The sequence below is a fragment of the Heterocephalus glaber genome, unplaced genomic scaffold (assembly GCF_053883595.1).
Source record: "Heterocephalus glaber isolate CG9 unplaced genomic scaffold, H.glaber_assembly_v1.0 deba00001532, whole genome shotgun sequence".
Taxonomy (NCBI): Eukaryota; Metazoa; Chordata; class Mammalia; order Rodentia; family Bathyergidae; genus Heterocephalus; species Heterocephalus glaber.
In genome coordinates this window covers 9,566,573-9,584,786 of record NW_028258330.1, presented here as the reverse complement: position 1 = coordinate 9,584,786, position 18,214 = coordinate 9,566,573, and the positions used below count along the sequence as shown (strand labels likewise).

The window sequence follows — 18,214 nt, the reverse complement described above, 5'->3', positions numbered from 1 at the left end:
CTCTAGAATTATGCAAAATGAAACTCTACTATTCATTTTGTAAAGAACTTGGGGTAAAGAATGCTATGGTTATGCACCTGAGAAGAAGTAAAGGAATAAGAGAAGAGAAAAGAAGAAAATAGAGACCAAAAAACATAGAATATAAAAGTTTAGAGAACTTAATGTCAAGTAAGTAAACAGAGATAATCCTATTTAACATAGGATGGCCTACTCCTGATGTAGAAATACAAGACATCATGCACTGAACTTTAACCCATCTCCTTCTGAATGCCCTGAGTGTGACATATTTTCAACCCTAACCAATGCCTCATTCTGGGACAGGAAGTCCTCTAAATAAGTTTCCAAATTAAGACTTTTGATTGAACTCACTTCCCAGAATTTGGTCCTTGCCTCCTTTCTAGTTGCAGAATATGAATCAGAATCATAGTCAATGATTCCAAAAAATAAAACTTAAAATGGTTCCTTGTACTTGGAGAATGAAATTAATATACTATGAAGTTCTTTTCTGATACATTTCAGAGTAATCTTCATGTTAACTCAGCAGGATAATAATTAGATTTCCCAAGAAAGAGAAGAGTACATATCTCCCACATCACACAAAGACAAGATCAATGGATTTCAGGGCCAGGAGCTACTACAAATGTTCTCGTTTTTAAAGAGAATTTGTTCTGACCTCACTTCTAAGGGATTCAGCATATGTGTCATGAACTTATTTTTCCATTTGCTAATTAAAAATTCCTTGTCAGCAGTATTTATCATTATTATTATTGGTGAGTGAATCATCCTCTTTTTCCACCAAATCTATTTTCCAGGCTCACTCATTCTAAATGCTGGCTTCTAGTTCACCTGGGGATGCCAAGTAAATGCTCTCAGATGAGTCTTTTCTACATTCTCTATTAAATCCCTTTGCTATCCAATCTGACACTGAGTTTTATTTGAAAATTTTCCTGCTTTAAAATTTTTCTGGATTGACATCTATCTTACTCTCAAACCAAAACTTTTTTTTTGCATTCTTCAAAGATCAGATCAGATACACTTAATAAACCATCATGAAAGAAATAGATTGGCCTTCAGTTTGGTGTCTTCCAGGAAAGAACTGTGAATTCCAAGTCTTGCAAATGAATGGATTGCCAGGAAAGTTTTGGAGACTCACACTCTCTTTTTCATGAAATGTGATGATGGGAATTTTAATCAATGTACTAACAAAGGGCCACTTCAAGCCTGTATTATTTTTAAAATGTGAATAACTTTTAACATTGCTTTTTGAAATAAATTCCAACTTTTTTTCCAACTTTTAAAACATTACAAAATTAGTATATAGATGCTTTACATCCTTTACTCAGCTTTCCCAAACATTAATAACTTAGACAATCATGACCAATTATCAAAATCAGGAAATTAACATTGATCTAACATTCTTAACTTTCTTTTTTTTTGTTTTTGGTACCGGGAATCAAACTTGGGTCCCTGTGCTTGTGAGGTAGACAGCAGAACCACTGAGCTAAACGCCCAGCCCTAACATTCTTAACTAATCCACAAACATTTTTCAAAATTTGCTCATCATCCCGCTAATCTCCTTTTTCTGGTCTGAGATCACGTCACAGCCAGGTATAATGGCACATGCCCTTAATCCAGCACTCAAAAGGCTGAGGCAGGAAGATTGCCATGAGTTTGAGGCCAGCCAGGATTACATAGTGAACTTAGCACCAGCCTGAACTACATAGCAAGACCTTGTGTCAAAAAAAAAAAAAAACTAATCACATCTCATATTCAGTTGCTGTGTCTCTTTGTCTTTTTAAAATTTGGGACAGTCATTCAATCCTTTATCTTTCACAAATGATACTTCTGAATAGTCAGTTATTTGGAGCCAGTTATTTTTTTAGAAATCTTTTCAATTTGAGAAATCTATTCTTAAAGAATGGTCTCTCACTTTCACACCCTTCCAACCAGAATTCTGAAACAAATTGAAGTTCTATGCTCATGTACAAATGTATGCTGAGAAGAAATATGGTGAAATCATGCCAAATAATTTCTTCCATGGTTTAGTAACATCCTGAAAAATGGAACCTCTTGTCATTTATATTTAAAATGTCCCTCAAAGTTTTATATGTCTAAAGGTGGGGCTCTCAGAAGGAGATTGGAACATTTGGGCTCTAATTTCATTAGTGCATCAGTCCATTGGTGAGATAATTTGATAGGTGGTAATAGAAATTTGAGAGGTGAGTCCTACCATAGTTGAAGGGTATGGATCATGTGGGTGTGACCTTGGGGACTGTATCTGGTAGGTGGACCCTTCCTCTCTGGCTCACTTGTTCTCTCTGCTTCCTTCTTGGCTGCCATAAGGTGAACAGCTTTCCTCCTCTATCGGCTTCCACCATGATGTCTCTGCCTTGCCCCAGGCCTATAAGCAATGGAACCAGCCAACTGTGGCCTGAAACTTCTGAAACCATGAGATAAACCTTTCTTCTTCTAAGCTGGCTTTCTCAGGTATTTGGCCACAGCAATAAAGGTCTTTTTCGCACAAGGCCTCATGCAGTTAATCTTATGGAGATTATTTGATTAATTGAGTCTGAAATTTGTTCATCCTTTTCAAGGGAGAAGTCAAGTAGATAGAGTGCAATCAATGACAAAAGCAGAAAACAAAATTCAAAATAGTTTAAGCCATGGAACAGATTGACTGGCACATGTAACTGAGAAACTGTAGGTAAAATGAACTTCAGGGAATGGCTTAGCCAAGTTCCCTCAGGGCAACCATAACCACAGAGGTAGAATTACAGACAAGTATGCATATAGGAGTAAGAGTCTGTGTCCATGTGTCCCAACAGATGTTCAGTCAGTGCTAAGGTGGACTCTAACTGAATGTCAGAAAGCACACAGTCTTGAAGGAATTCCTCATGAAAACTAGAAGATAGCTGTTATTATTGCTTCAGCATAACATTGTCTGTGGTGACTACTTAGACCTATGTACCCACAAGTGTGTGCTGCACAACACTGGTGATAGGCTACAGTCGCAGGCACTATTGGAAAGACAGATCCTAAGGCAGAAAAGTTTAAGAAATGTTACCTCTCTCAAACATACCTGTGCCTCTGCTCAGCTCCGTGGCCCACAGTTTTACACCAGTCATGTTCAGGTATCTCGCCTCAACCACACCATACTGTGCTTGCTTTCTGTCATGGAGCATCTTTGTCTCTTCAAGGTAGGATGCAGGAACCTGCTGAGTGCTTCTGATGAATGAATAGCCTTGAATGTGCACAGGAAGTGACTCCTACTGGGTGGGATGGATGCAGTGTATAAAAATACTTCCTTCAATTTCTCAGAAAGTCCTAAGCCTGGCATGGTGGTGTATGCCTGTAATCTCAGTCCTCTGGGAGGCTGAAGCAGGTGCATCACAAGTTCAAGCCCAGGCTGGGTAACTTAGTGAGATGTCTCAAAATTTTAAAAGAAGGGATGGTAGAGAGCTGAAACATATAGCTCAGTGTGCAGACCCTATGTTCAATCCCTAGTACTGTGCAAAAATAAATGAATAAAATTTTTAAAAATTAAGAAAAAGATCTGAAGTGAATTCTACTCAGCTCCTCAGTGCAGCCCTATCCCTCTCAAGAGTACCTATTTTCACTGTGGTCATCAACTCAATAGCACATCCTTGGACTGGCTTTCCTTTTTCTCTCATCTCTTTTTCCTTCTTACATTCTTCCTACTCCTCAAGACCATTTTAAAATAAAAGTTAGAAAGCAACTTGTACATAACTCTTTGTCTCTGCTTCTTGGAGTAACCTAAGTTAAGATTTTACATGAAACAATGAATTTTTCTAACACAGAATTCTCTTGAGTTTTTTTAAATGGGCAGTATAATATTCTAATGCCATTTACATGTATGTAGCATTGTCTACATTTATTGACTTTGGAATACTTTTTCTTTCATGAACATTTGTACAGCTAGTATTTTCTAGACATGGTCAAGGTTGGCCTGGACCAAACATTGAGTCTCAATGATGTGACTGTAATAATTGGCCACCATGAATAATTCCCAGTGGACAGCTCCTGAACCACTCTATTCCTTTACGTTGGCCCACTTCCCATCCCTGCATTGAATCTGAGCTAGTATGGACTTGTGTCATCAAATAAAATGAGAAGATATAATACTGCAGGCCTGGAATTTAAGATGAATGGCAACTTCCACTTTCTTCTTCTTGGGAGGCTTACCTTTGAGAGTCTGGGGCCATTATCTAAGAAATGTAGTTTCCTCATTGGAGGAACTGGGTAGAGAGTTCATGGAAGGAGGAAGGGTTTGGGAGGCCACATGAAGAGGGGATGAGACATAGTCACTCAGTATTCTGGGTTAATCTCTAGATGACTTCAGCCACTGCCATAGTCTGATTGTCATCCAAGGTGATTTCAGAGGAACTGTCCAACCGAGGCCAGTCAACCTGTAGAAATGTGAGGATAATACAGTGTTTGCTGTTTGGAGTCACTAAGTCTTGGGGCAATTCGTCCTACATTGTAGTGGATCACAGAAAGTGGTGGAATAGACCTTGGAACTGTTTACTTTTGAGCTTCCAGAATACAGCCCTAAAATAGGGAATTAGATACAAACATTTCCACATTGATTTCTTGCTTGGATGATTTCTTGTTTGTCTTAATGTCACCTATTAACCTATTTTGTGTGGATTTTTTTCTATTAAAATTTTACTATAAAAGTATGAGTTGCCACTAGGCACAGTGTATGTGCCTGTAATCCCAACTTCTTGGGAGGCTGAGGCAGGAGTATAACAAGTTTGAGGCCAGGCTGGACAGCATAGCAAGACCCTGCCTCAACAAAACAAAAGGCCAATAATAAAAAAGCATGAATCTCTCTTTTAGCTACTGTCTTAGTCACTTTCTTGTGGGTAAAACACAACACCTGAAACCCACAATGTAAAGAAGGAAAGGTTATTTTGGCTCACCTGTTCAGTCCATAGTGGCCAGTTCCAAGGCAGGACAACATAGTAGAGGCACACAGTGAAGGAAAACCTGCTCACATCACAGTGGTCAGGAAGCAGAGTTTGAAAGTAGAAACCCAGGAGGGAGATACACCCTACCAGATCATGTCCCCAGTGACCTGCGTTTTCCAAACAGGCCTCATCTCCTAACAGCAAATTAGCTATAGCACTCCCATAGTTCAATCACCCTTCAAGAGCCACCTATGAGTGTATGAGGCTTTGAGAGAATGTCTACCTATAAAACCATAAGAGCTATTATCTAAGAGAGACAAACCTGTTTTGAATCCAGACCTTTACAACTTGTTTTTTCATAGTTTATGCCTCCCAGAATTCCCTCCAAATGTTTGGTTCTCTGAGGATCAATTTATTCCCAGATCATGTACTAGGTTCACCCTGGCTCAACAGGATAATTTTGGACACAGGGCCATTAGAGCTTCCCTTTCCTCAGCCACTGTGATTTCACTGAAGGAAGAGTAACTATCCAAGGTAAGCAATTAAATTAGATTTCTGCTTCAATGATGAAAAATATGCATTTTCTGTTCTACTAAAATTAGGATGTATGCATCTAAGCAACAAAACTGATATGTTGAATCATCAACACAGCCCGCACTGTGGGCTCCAGTCTGTACTTCTCTTTTAAAGGCCCGTGTGGTATCTTCATTTACATGTTGAATAGATATCATAACTTATCATGTCCAAAAACGAGTCTTGGTATCCACACATCCCAAGCATGCTTGTCTAATGGACTTCACCATCTTATTAATAGCTCCACCATTAACTAGTCTTTTAGACTAAAAACCATGGTGTTATCTTTGATTCATCTCCTTTCACATCCTTTCTTCTCTACACTCAAAGAATATTAAAAATCCAATTGCTGCGTTTTTGGCATCACTGGCCTATTTTGATCTACCATTATCTTTTGCTTAGATTGTTGTGATAGTATATACTGTATTGCTCATCTGTTTTCTTATAATCTTTCCTTCCTCTAGAATGTAAGTGCTATGAATATTCCTACGGATGTAAGAATGTAAATTCCATGTATATGTTTTGAACACAGCGATGTGTTTAGTCGCTGTTCGAAATACAATGTATTGTTCCCTATGCTTATTATAATGAGTAACACATGGTTATAATAATTAGCTCATGCTTATATAATGAGTAACACATAGCAGTAAAGACACTTACTCTGTTTTATGGAATGATATGTTGCCCATTTTTAGAGTCACAAATAGAGCCAATTAAGATATTTTTTAAAAACACATAGCAAGTGTTCAGTAAATATTTATTTACCTAATTAGTAAGTGTACATAGAAGACAGTGGCAGATTATGGAGAAAGACAAGGTATTAATGTCATAGTTTAAGCTCCTTGATCAGGTGGAACCTAAAGATCTACTCTTGGGCTTTGCAATTTCATGAGACAATAAAGTCTCCTTTTTTTGGTACCAGGAATTGAACTCAGGACCTTGCGCTTGCAAGGCAGGCAGCGGAACCACTGAGCTAAATCCCCGGCCCCTAAAGTCTCTTTTTTGAATGGACTAGTTTTGAATTGGATTTCCAGGAAGAATTGAAACTGGGAGAATCCTGATATACTAAGATAGTTAAATCCAAAGCAACACAATGGTATAACCATTACCAGCTTCCCAGCCTTCCTCAATAGGCCCGTTAACATTTGTGAGGCTCAAATGAATTATATAAGGAAGCACATTGCTGACTTCAGTGTAATTCTATAAATGTGTAGGCTATTGTTACAATTATGAAAATAGTAGAGTGTTAACATTAAAAAGAAAGACTGCAAAACTGTATTACCTACACCTTATAAGAAGGTTGCCCAAATTTTTACCCAGGAACAAGACACAACCCAGTTGCACTGAGTAAACTTACAAGGTAGGATGGAGAACCAGGGATAAAACTACTTTATCGGTTTTAAAGGAGAGAGTTGTAGGGGAAGAAATGGGGAATACCTAAAGACAACCAGGCCCAGGCCCTTTCCTTTCATAGAAGAGGCCAAAAAAATGTCAGTTTCTTCTTCAAGGTCACACAGCTACTTTTAGTGGCACAGCTGGGGCCAGAAACCCAAGATCCTTGGCTTCCAATCTTACAGTCTTTCCAGCACCACAAAAGATTTTCAGTTTTTTGATGTTTTTCTCTTTATTTTTTCCTTCCTTTAAATTTTTGGAGATAAATTGTAGGTTTGGAGATCAAATTCTAAATCTCCTCTGTTTCAGTATTTGATCTATGAAACAGTCTGTAGACAGGGGAAGGAAAAAGAGAGGAAGACAGTCTCATTCCAGTATTCCAGAGTTTTCTTGCCCAAAAAATCTGAATAGTTCAAGCTGTGGGCTACCATCTATGCTTTGAAAGCCTGAAACACTTTCTGCTAAAGTCTTTTGGCTCTGAGGAATTTAAATTATATTGGTCTTGTATTAATTCCTAAAAGCCTTTTCATGAACACTGAGGTATGTAATGGATGAAGAAGAGGAAGAAGAAGAATATAAATTTTCAGTGTAAAAGGAACTGTGTGGAATATGAGAAGTACCTCAGAGGGGGCAAGGTGAGCAGTTGTGTGGAAGAGAGGAGAGGCTACAGCCGCGTTTGAAGATCTGGGGTCCATTCTTCATGAACCTGTTTCCAAGAGAAGGACTGGCTCTTGGTAAGACTGTAATGGGAGTGAAGAAAGCTTTGGTAGACCCGGCCTTTATGTTCTGTGACCTCTCTATAGCCATCATGATTTTGCTCTCTGTGTTCCCACTTCTGACTCTCAATCTCTTTTCCCCTTTCAAAATGGCAAAGAAATATCTGAGTAGCAATTTTATCCAGATCTGATGGCCAGAAGATAAACTTCTGAGTTACTCGTGACCTCAGGGTTGACTACGCTCCAGGAACCTGTCATCCATGGTCACTCCTGCTATGGATTAGAGGTGTTTTTTATTCCACCAAAGGTCTATATGTGGGAAACTTGGTCACCTTTGAGAGGAGGGGTATGGTAGAAATTGGTTAGATCCTGGGAGGTGTTTCCTGTGAAAGAGATCAAGGTAGGTCTCATGAGACCCTGAGTTAGTTTCCAAGAGAGGAATTATTGAAAAATGAGCCTGGTTTTTCCATGTTCTGACTTCCTATCTGACGCAATTTCTCACTCTCACACACACTCCCATCTGTGCTTGGCATAGCAATGTAAATTAGACTGACATATCCCATTCCATAGATGGTGCACATCCAATCAAGGTGGACTACAAAGGTGCAACTCAGGACAAGTCAGAGGGCCCATTCTGGCTTCTTAATTTCCCTTGGACTGGCTGAGTCTGTCACTAGCCTCATATTGCAGCTTCCTGTGATCACCCCTGCTCCTTTCTCTGCTTTCCTTAAGCATCAAATTCAAAGTCACCTCCCCATGAACATTCTGTACGCTGTCCTATATCTCAGAGTTTGCCTCCTGGGAACATAGCTCCTTCCTCCCACTCTTTTATTGGTTATGATCCTGGGTTCCAGGTTCCCTAGTTCCAGTCAGCCTGACAGCACCTCCACCTACTTTTTCCAGAACTAACTTGATGACTTGTTCTTTTATAGAGGATTTTCCAGAAGTTGCCACTCCAGTTATTCTTTGTTGGATTCACCACTAGGAAACACCTTTCAGTTACCTGTTGAATCCTACAAGCTTACATTCTGTTTTTTTTTTACCACAACAATAGCACCTTGGGACAGAATGAGACCCATAACTCCTGTTTCTGGGTTGGATAAACAGAAGGAATGTGTGGTAGCAGCCTGTGAAATAGCCATTGAGTCTGTTGAAGTTGACTGATCCAAATCTAAGATAGAGGTATTGTGTACCTCATTTGTACAGGCATCACTGTTCATAAGCCTTTGATCTGTTGAGTTGTTGCTGAAACAGCAGAGAAGGCACTGTAGAGTTGGTGAAATCTCATATGTAGAGTTGGTGGGGTCTTAGACAAAGCTTGGACAGGAAATAAGATATGCAGTTTTTTGTTTTTTCAAAATTGACTGCTTTTGCACAGATACATTCAATACTTGACCTTGTCACAGGTCCCCAATTTGTAGACATATGTATGTTCATTTCTTACAGTCATGCATTGCTTAATGGACAGGATATGTTGTGAGAAATATATCACTAGGCAATTTTATCTCTGTACAAATATCATAGAGTATATTTATGCAAATTAAAATGGCTACAGTACTATTAGATGATATCAATTCATTGGACCATCATTGTGTATGTGATTCTTTGTTGACTGAAATGTTATGTAGCTCATGGCTATATTTATTTCTTACTAACACTTAATTATTTTAAATTATAATCTGTCCACAGGCAGTTTGCTTTCTCTGTGGGTTACAGTAGTCATAAAGTATCCTATCAAATGCTTCTTCGATTTAGTTTTTGGAAATAAGTATTTGTAGATTTAATGAATAAATATGTACAGATGAGAATGGCCAGACAATGGTGTTAATGTTGTGTTTTGAGTTCCTAGATCTCAATTAACCTGCATATCTACTCCTGAGATTTTTAGATAAATCAATATGTTCACCATTTTGTTTGTGCCAGTCTGAAGTGGTTTTTATATAGAACTTGCAGTTAGAAAGAATCCTGGTATACCATCTGACCTTGAGAAAATCATTAGCTGCTTCTAAACTAGATTCCCAAAGAGCAAAAATGGAAAAACTATAAACCTGAATTCCTCATAGGTAGCAGATATAATCATAATCCCTTGATTACTACCATAGTCCAGGTCCACCTAAATTCCAACTACTGTTTTTTCCCAAAAGTAAGACCTACCTGGAAAATAATCAGCCTTCAAAACTAGAAATGCTAGCCCCAATTAGCCTGTCCTTACCTTACTTGCCTTAAAGAGTAGCCACTGAGCAAGAGAATAGCAACGGTAGGTAAGACAAGGATAAGCTAATTTTCTGGGTAGGTCTTATTTTGGGGGAAAGAGGATACCAGCATCTTGATCTCTTTGACTACAGATTTTTTTATCTAGACCAGACTCTGCCTTACTCTACTTGCAGTCAGGAAGACTCTGAGCATCTCTCAGATAATAACTGCTATATAAATATCCCATCTCTCTTAGCCCTCAGGCGAGACACTTCAAAGTGGCTGTTCTGTGTTGTCCCCAAGAGTACTTCTGTAGGATCAAGTGCTAGTTGTCCACTATAGTAACTTGGCCATCAACAAACATTGCCTTTTTTTGGCTTCCTGCCCTTCCTTGTCTCACATCTTACTCTCTCATCAATGTTCCCTGAGATCTTGTCTCAAGGGTCTACGTCTAGGGATGATGAAATGAAGAAAGTTATAGCTTTCCAAAGCCTGGTAAATACAAACCTCCATGTAATTTTTCTGTGATCATGATATTGCTTGTTTTGGATTCATTGAAGTGTTAGCAACTCAAGTCACCAATGCATATTTATAAGCACAGAAGTTGTGATAACTAATCTCATGATTAAGTAATATTGTTAAGCTTTTCCTCTTATTCCATACACAATTGTGTTTATTATTAAAACTGTGCATATATTTTCTTGCAGAATGGATGTGTTAGATAAAAGGATAAACACTTTTAAATACACTCCTTTGTCTTAAAAAAAGCTGAATATGGGTGCACATTTACAGAATCAGTTACATAATCAACATTAGTGTAAACAAAGCTGGACTGTATTTCCACACAATGACTGAGAGTCCCATCGAAAGCATTGGGATAAAAAAGTATGTACTGTGAATTAGACAGACTCTTGCATGTGAAAGAGTGAGAAATAAGATGATCCTTAATGAACCAACCAGAACCTAAAAACCAACTGCACCCAGCACCAGACTGAGTGGCAGCCACAGCCCCAACACAAAGAGGAAATGCTATGTGTTCCCAGTGCGGGAACCTCTGGGCCCTACTGGCCTTATCAGCAAAACCTGCACTTCCAGATGGGGAATATTGCTGGTAGCATTATCTTCAAAAGCAGAGGGCAGCAAACAGTAAAAAGAAGAACCAGAAATGTGGGCAGATAGGGTTGGCCACTTGCTCAGCAGGCTCCAGTACTTAGAAAGCTGGACTGGAGCCATAGTGTTCTGGGTCTCCTGTGCTGGTGGCACCAGACTATCTTGGCAACAGCCTATTCCTTGCAAAGTTGTTGGGGAAACTCCTCCTCACCACAACATTCTTACCCTTCCCCTAAACCATCCACTTATGATTTACTTAAGACCAGGCAGAGGCTTGTTATAATTTCTTTGTATACTTGTACTGCTATAATAAAATACTCAAGATTGGGTCATTTATAAAGAATAGAATTTTGTTACTCACAGTTCTGGAGGCTCAAAGTCCAAGATCAAAGTATGGTCATGTGGCAGAAGCTAGCTATGAACTGAGGGAAGTTCCTTTTATGAGGACACCAAATCCCATTCAGAAAGCCTAATCACCTCTTAAAAGCCCCACGACTTAATACCATCACACTGACAACATTTTGGAGAAGTCACAGTCAAACCATAATTTATATTTTGCTTGCTCCTTTGCCTCAATTTCCACCATTATTCACAGAATCATTGACGATCAAGGGTGCAGGTGTAAGTTCAAAGGGGAAGCTTCACCTTCCCACTCTGAGAGATTACTGGAATGAACTAATAACGGACAGGCTAATAAGAGAAAAAGGCATAAATTTATTTAGCATGCATGGGGGGAAATAACAAGAGTGCAATTACTTGGCAACCCAATGAGGTTTAGGTGTCTGCATATCTTTCTTCAAGAGCAGAGGAAGGTGGAGGAATGTAATAAACCTATGGAGTAGTTCACAACTGTAGGAAAAATGAATGGAACCAAGAGACCTAAATTACTTTGTAAATGATTCTATTTAGAATTTCAAGGGTAGGGAAAGGAAAGAAGGGAATGGAATTGATATGAGAAAATGAAAAAATGGAAACAAAGTCTTTGTAAATAGGGAGGGATGGAGGGGTTGAAGGGAGGGCAGGAGAAGGGGGAAAAATAAGAAGCAAGAGAGATTATGTAAAGGTGCAAATTTCCAATGATGAATGTCATTATATTGTATACCTAAAATGTACCAATAAAATAAAATTTTTAAAAAAGAATTTCAAAGAGCCCAAGAGAAAGATCATTGTCTACTGTCATTATATTCCTCAGTCTGCTTTTCTTTTGAGCATAATGAGGTTTCAGAGAAGGGATGGCAGGTTTTTGTGTTCTCCTTGGTGGTTTGTCTAAGATAAGGGAATTCTAGTGAAAGTCCTTCTCTATGCTTGATGGAGGAAAACAGAAGAGGGTTAGAAAGTCCTTAGTTCTGGAAGCTGAGAAGGGTAGGGGAATAAGAGACTTTAGATAACAGGCATCAAAATACAGTTGGAGTGCTCACTTTGGCAGCACATATACTAAAATTGGAATGATACAGAGAAGATTAGCATGGTCCCTGTGCAAGGATGACATGCAAATTTGTGAAGCATTCCATATTTTTCAAAATTATCTTTCAAAATCAGTGGGGAAATCAGATACTTCCATGACAAAGAACACCTGAGAAATTTCATGAACACCAAACCAGCACTCCAAACAATTCTAAGTAAAAGACAATGAAAGTCACAACTCCAAGAGGCCCAACAGAGGGAAGCCAACAGGCAAAGTAAGACACTAAAGGGAAAGGGGAAAAAAATAAGAAAAGAGCCAACGACAGTAAAACAAGGATGACAAGGATGAGTCAATATCTATCAATTATAACCAGCAATGTTAATGGCCTCAATTCACCAATCAAAAGAAATAGACTGACAAAATGGATTAAGAAGCAATATCCAGCAATATGCTGTACACAAGAAACACACCTAACTCAAAAGGAAATTCATAGGCTGAAAGTAAAAGGATGAAAAACAGTTCTCCACACGACAGGAACCCAGAAAAAAGCAGGAGTAGCAATCTTATTTGCAGACAAAGTAGATTTCAAACTAAAACGAATTAAGAGAGACAAACATGGTCACTACATCCTTGTTAAAGGAACAATCCAAGAGGAAGAGATGACAATCTTAAATATATATGCACCAAATACAAATGCCCCAACAATACAAAACAAATCGTAGTGGACATGAAAAACCAAATAAGCATTAATACAATTATAGTGGGGGACCTCAATACCCCTTGATGAGCTTAATCAATTTCCTTGATGAGTTTAAAATGTAATGGCGATAGTTCTTCTCTAAATGTCTTGCAGATTTCAGCAGTGAAGCCATCAGGACCTGGGCTTTTGTTGGTAAATTTTTTATTACATTTTCAATTTCACTCATTGTGAAATTAATTTAGATGATGAAATTCATTAATTTAGATGATTTCTGCTCTGATCTTTATAATTTCCTCTCTTGTATGAGCTTTGGGTTTGTTGCACTCTTCTTTTACTGGGAGCTTGAGGTTCTGCATTAGGTTATTTATCTGTTTTCCTTATATGGGCATTCAATGCTATGAATTTCCCTCATAGAACTGCTTTCATGTGTCCCATAGATTCCTGCATTTACTTGTAGAAACTGTCTAATTTCTTCTTTAATTTCCTTTGTGACCCATTGGTTATTCAGGAGGGCATTATTCAGTTTCCATGTGTTTGTGGGGGGGTTGTGGTTTCTTATGTTATTAATCTCCAATTTTATTGCACTATGGTCTGATAATATACAGGGGGTAACTTCAATTCTTTTACATTTACTTAGACATGTCCTATGAGCTAGCATGTGGTACATTTTGGAGAATGACCTGTGTGCAGCCGAAAAGAATGTGTATTCTGATTTTGTGGGGTGGAACACTCTGTAAACATCTATTAAGTCCATTTGTTCAATAGCTTGGTTCAGATCTAGAATTTCCTTGTTAACTTTTTGTCTAGATGATCTGTCTATTTGTGATAGTGGGGTACTGAGGTCCCCCACTACAATTGTGTTAGTGTTTATTTGGTTTTTCATGTCTATTAATATTTGTTTTGTATAGTTGGGGGCAGTCATTTTTTTTTCTTTTGTTCGTGGGGGGCATTCATATTTGGTGCATATATATTTAGGATTGTCAGTCACCATGCACTAAATTAAGATCGAAGTGGATTAAAGATATACATATTAAGACAGAAACACTGAACTTGATGGAAGATAAGTTAGGTAGAACTCTTGAAGACATTGGCATAGGAAAAGACTTCATGAACAAAACCTCAGCAGCATGAGAACTAACAGAAAGAATCAGCAACTGGGATCTCATATTATTAAAAAGCTTCTGCACTGCAAAAGAAACCACCAACAGAGCTAACAGACAACCTACAATATGGGAAAAAATTTTTAGCAACTGTACCTTAGACAAAGGACTACTATCTAGAATATATAAAGAATTGAAAAAAATCAGACCCCCCCAAATTCAAAGACCCAATTCAAAAATGGGCATCTGAAATGAACAGATATTTCTCAGACAAAGAATTAAAAGCAGCAAACAAATATATGAAAAAAATGTTCAACATCACTGGTCATTCAAGAAATGTAGATGAAAACAACCCTGAGATTCCACCTCACTCCACAAAGAATGGCTGCTATCAAGAAATCAACAAATAACAAATGCTGGCGGGGGTGTGGGAAAATAGGAACCCTTCTCCTTTGTTGGTGGGAGTGCAGACTGGTGCAACCACTGTGGAAGTCTGTATGGAGATACCTCAAAGAACTAGGGCTGGAGGTCTCATTTGACCCAGCTATTCCCCTGCTGGGTATCTTCCCCAAAGAATTAAATCATACCACAGTGATATATGTGCACCCATGTTTATAGTGGCACAGTTTGTAATAGCTAAAGCTTGGAAACAGCCCAAGTGCCCATCAATTGGAAACTGGATAAAGAAAATGTGGTTTTTTAAAAAATAAAATGCAGTACTACTCAGCCATAAAGAATGAGAAACTAGAGACATTTATAGCTAAATGGATGCATATCAAGGCCATACTCTGAAGTGAAATAAATAGGACACACATGTGTAAACACCAAATAGTTTCTCTAGTGTGAGAAACTGATAGTGTAAACAAGAGTTAAAATCATTAAAATGAATAATTGATAATTTGTAATAGGAAAAAGTCCAAAGATGAAGGAGTGAAGGGAGGGGAAGGGGAAAGGAAAAGAGGGAAAGGAAAAACTATGGGAAAAGAAAAAAAAATGGAAATGAAATCTATGTAAATAGGTAAGGGTGGAGGGGGTGAAGGGTGCACAGGTAATGGAAAAAAGTAAGAACCAAGATATATCATGTACAGGAACAAACACCCAATGATAAATGTAAATGAATTGTATACCTAAAGTATACCAATAAAATTAATTTAAAAAAAGATACTGGCAAACAGAATTATAGAGGGCCATCAAGAAGATCATACACCCTGACCAAGTCGGATTTATCCCAGGGATGCAAGGATGGTTCAACATACATAAGTCAATAAATGTAATACACTATATTAACAGAACCAAGGACAAAAACTATATGATCATCTCAATAGATGCAGAAAAGGCATTTGACAAAATCCAGCACCCATTCATGATAAAAATGCTACAGAAAATTGGAATAGAAGGTCTTTATCTCAACCTAATTAAGGCTATCTATGAAAAACCAACATCCAACATCATACTAAATGGTCAAAAACTGAAAACTTTCACACTAAAACCAGGAACAAGACGAGGATGCCCACTATCACCACTCCCATTCAATATAGTTCTGAAAACATTAGCCACAGCAATTAGAAAAGAGAAAGAAATAAATGGAATAAAGATTGGAAAAGAAGAAGTTAAGCTGTGATTATTTGCAAGTGATATGATACTTTACATAGAAGACCCAAAAACCTCGGTCAAAAGCGTTCTAGACCTAATTGACAGATTCAGTAGAGTAGCTGGATATAAGGTCAACACTCAAACAACAATAGCCTTCTTATACACAAATAGCAGACTCACTGACAGAGAAATCAGGGAAACAATTCCTTTTACAATAGCATCCCAAAAAATGAAATATCTAGGAATCAATCTAACAAAGGAAGCAAAATGTAGGGGACAGGAGAAGGGGACGGTACCAGAGCCTCTGCAGTGAGTCCTGGTCTCCTGCGAGCCACGGCAGCACATGGCAAATCACAGGAAAGGTAGAAAAATGAGACTGAGAAGAAGCTGAGCTTTGGGTCTGATCAGTGCTGCTCTGGGCCGCAAAGACAAAAGCCCCCAGCTTACCACACCTTTTATTCAGTACCTCATAACAAATGACTTGCAGAGTATTCAGTACATCGGGAGAAACAAATGTAACAAATGACTTGCAGAGAGTTCAATAGTTCACATTGGGATAAACAAGGTGTAACAAAAGGCTTGCAGAGAGTTCAGTACATCTCGGGTCAACAAGATGTTAACAGTCCAAGAACAACGAGGAACTGAGCAGATGTTTATTCTCCCAGGATGTTTCTTGTCCTGGAGAATCACAGCATCACTGGATCACTGAAGTCTCAGTTGTGACCAGAGGCCAAACTGGAGTTATTCTGTAGCTGGGCTGTAGGCAAGAGAACTAGGCTAACCAAATGATTTTTCCCTAGAATTATGTAGCATTGCTCCCAACAGCAAAAGACCTCTCCCCTGAAAACTACATCACTCTAAAAAAGGAGATGGAGGAGGATATAAAAAAATGGAAAGACATCTCTTGTTCCTGGGTAGGAAAAACCAATATAGTAAAAATGGCCATCCAAAACTACTATATGGATTTAATGCAATGCTGATAGAAATTCCAACAATATACTTCACAGAATTAGAGAAACCAATCCCAAAATTCATTTGGAAGAAGAAGAGATCTAGAATAGCAAAAGCAATTCTAGGCAACAGAGACATGGCTGGGGGTATCACAATCCCTAATTTGAAACCATACTTCAAAGCTACTGTGATAAAAACAGGATGGTACTGACAAAGAAACAGACCTGAGGATCAGTGGAATAGATTAGAAGATGCAGAAACAACTCCAGACAAACTCAGTCACCTCATCTTTGACAAAGGAGCCAACCAGCCTCACTGGAGGAAAGATAGCCTCTTTAATAAGCGGTGTTGAAAAAACTGGATTTCAACCTGCGAAAGATTAAAACTAGACCCATACCTATCAACATGCACTAAACTAAGATTGAAGTGGATTAAAGATCTAAATATTAAAACAGAAACACTAAACTTGCTGGAACATAAGTTAGGTAGAGCTCTTGAAGTCATTGGCATAGGAAAAGACTTTATGAACAAAACCTCAGCAGCATGGGAACTAGCACAAAGAATCAACAACTGGGATCTCATCTAATTAAAAAGCTTCTGCACTGCAAGAGAAACCACCAATAGAGCTAAGAGACAACCTACAATGTGGGGAAAAAATTTTAGCAGCTGTACCTCAGACAAAGGTCTACTATCTAGAATATATAAAGAACTGAAAAAAATTAGACTCCCCCAAATTCAAAGTCCCAATTCAAAAATGGGCATCTGAGATGAACAGACATTTCTCAGACAATTAAAAGCAGCAAATAAATATATGAAAAAATGTTCAGCATCACTGGTCATTGGAGAAATGCAGATGAAAACAACCCTGAGATTCCACCTCACTCCACAAAGAATGGCTGCTATCAAGAAATCAACCAAGAGCAAATGCTGGTGGGGGTGCGGGAAGAAAGGAACCCTTCTCCATTGTTGGTGGGAGTGCAGACTGGTGCAACCACTGTGGAAATCAGTATGGAGATACCTCAAAGAACTAGGGCTGGAGGTCCCATTTGACCCAGCTATTCCCCTGCTGGGTATCTTCCCCAAAGAATTAAAAAAATCATACCACAGTGATATATGTGCACCCATGTTTATAGTGGCACAGTTTGTAATAGCTAAAGCTTGGAAACAGCCCAAGTGCCCATCAACTGGAAACTGGATAAAGAAAATGTGGGGTTTTTTTTAATAAAATGGAGTACTACTCAGCCATAAAGAATGAGAAACTAGAGACATTTATAGCTAAATGGATGCATATTGAGGCCATACTCATAAGTGAAATAAATAGGACACACATGTACAAATACCAAATAGTTTCTCTAGGATGAGAAACTGAAAGTGTAAATAAGGATTAAAATGATTAAAATGAATAATTGATAATTTGAAATCAGAAGAAATGGTCCATAGGTGTAGGGGTAATGGGAGGGGAAGGAGAAAGGAAAGAAGGGAAAGGAAAAATTTTGAGAAAAGAAAAAAAATGGAAACAAAGTCTTTGTAAATAGGGAAGGGTGGAGGGC

The 18,214-nt window shown here is 38.4% G+C and overlaps 1 non-coding gene across 1 annotated transcript; it reads left to right on the top strand.

The window, feature by feature from the left end:
* Positions 1 to 12,325: 12,325 nt before the first annotated feature.
* Positions 12,326 to 12,432, top strand: LOC147824641 (U6 spliceosomal RNA). The gene has a single exon (XR_015442117.1). It is a non-coding gene; the product is annotated as a U6 spliceosomal RNA (small nuclear RNA).
* Positions 12,433 to 18,214: the final 5,782 nt, after the last annotated feature.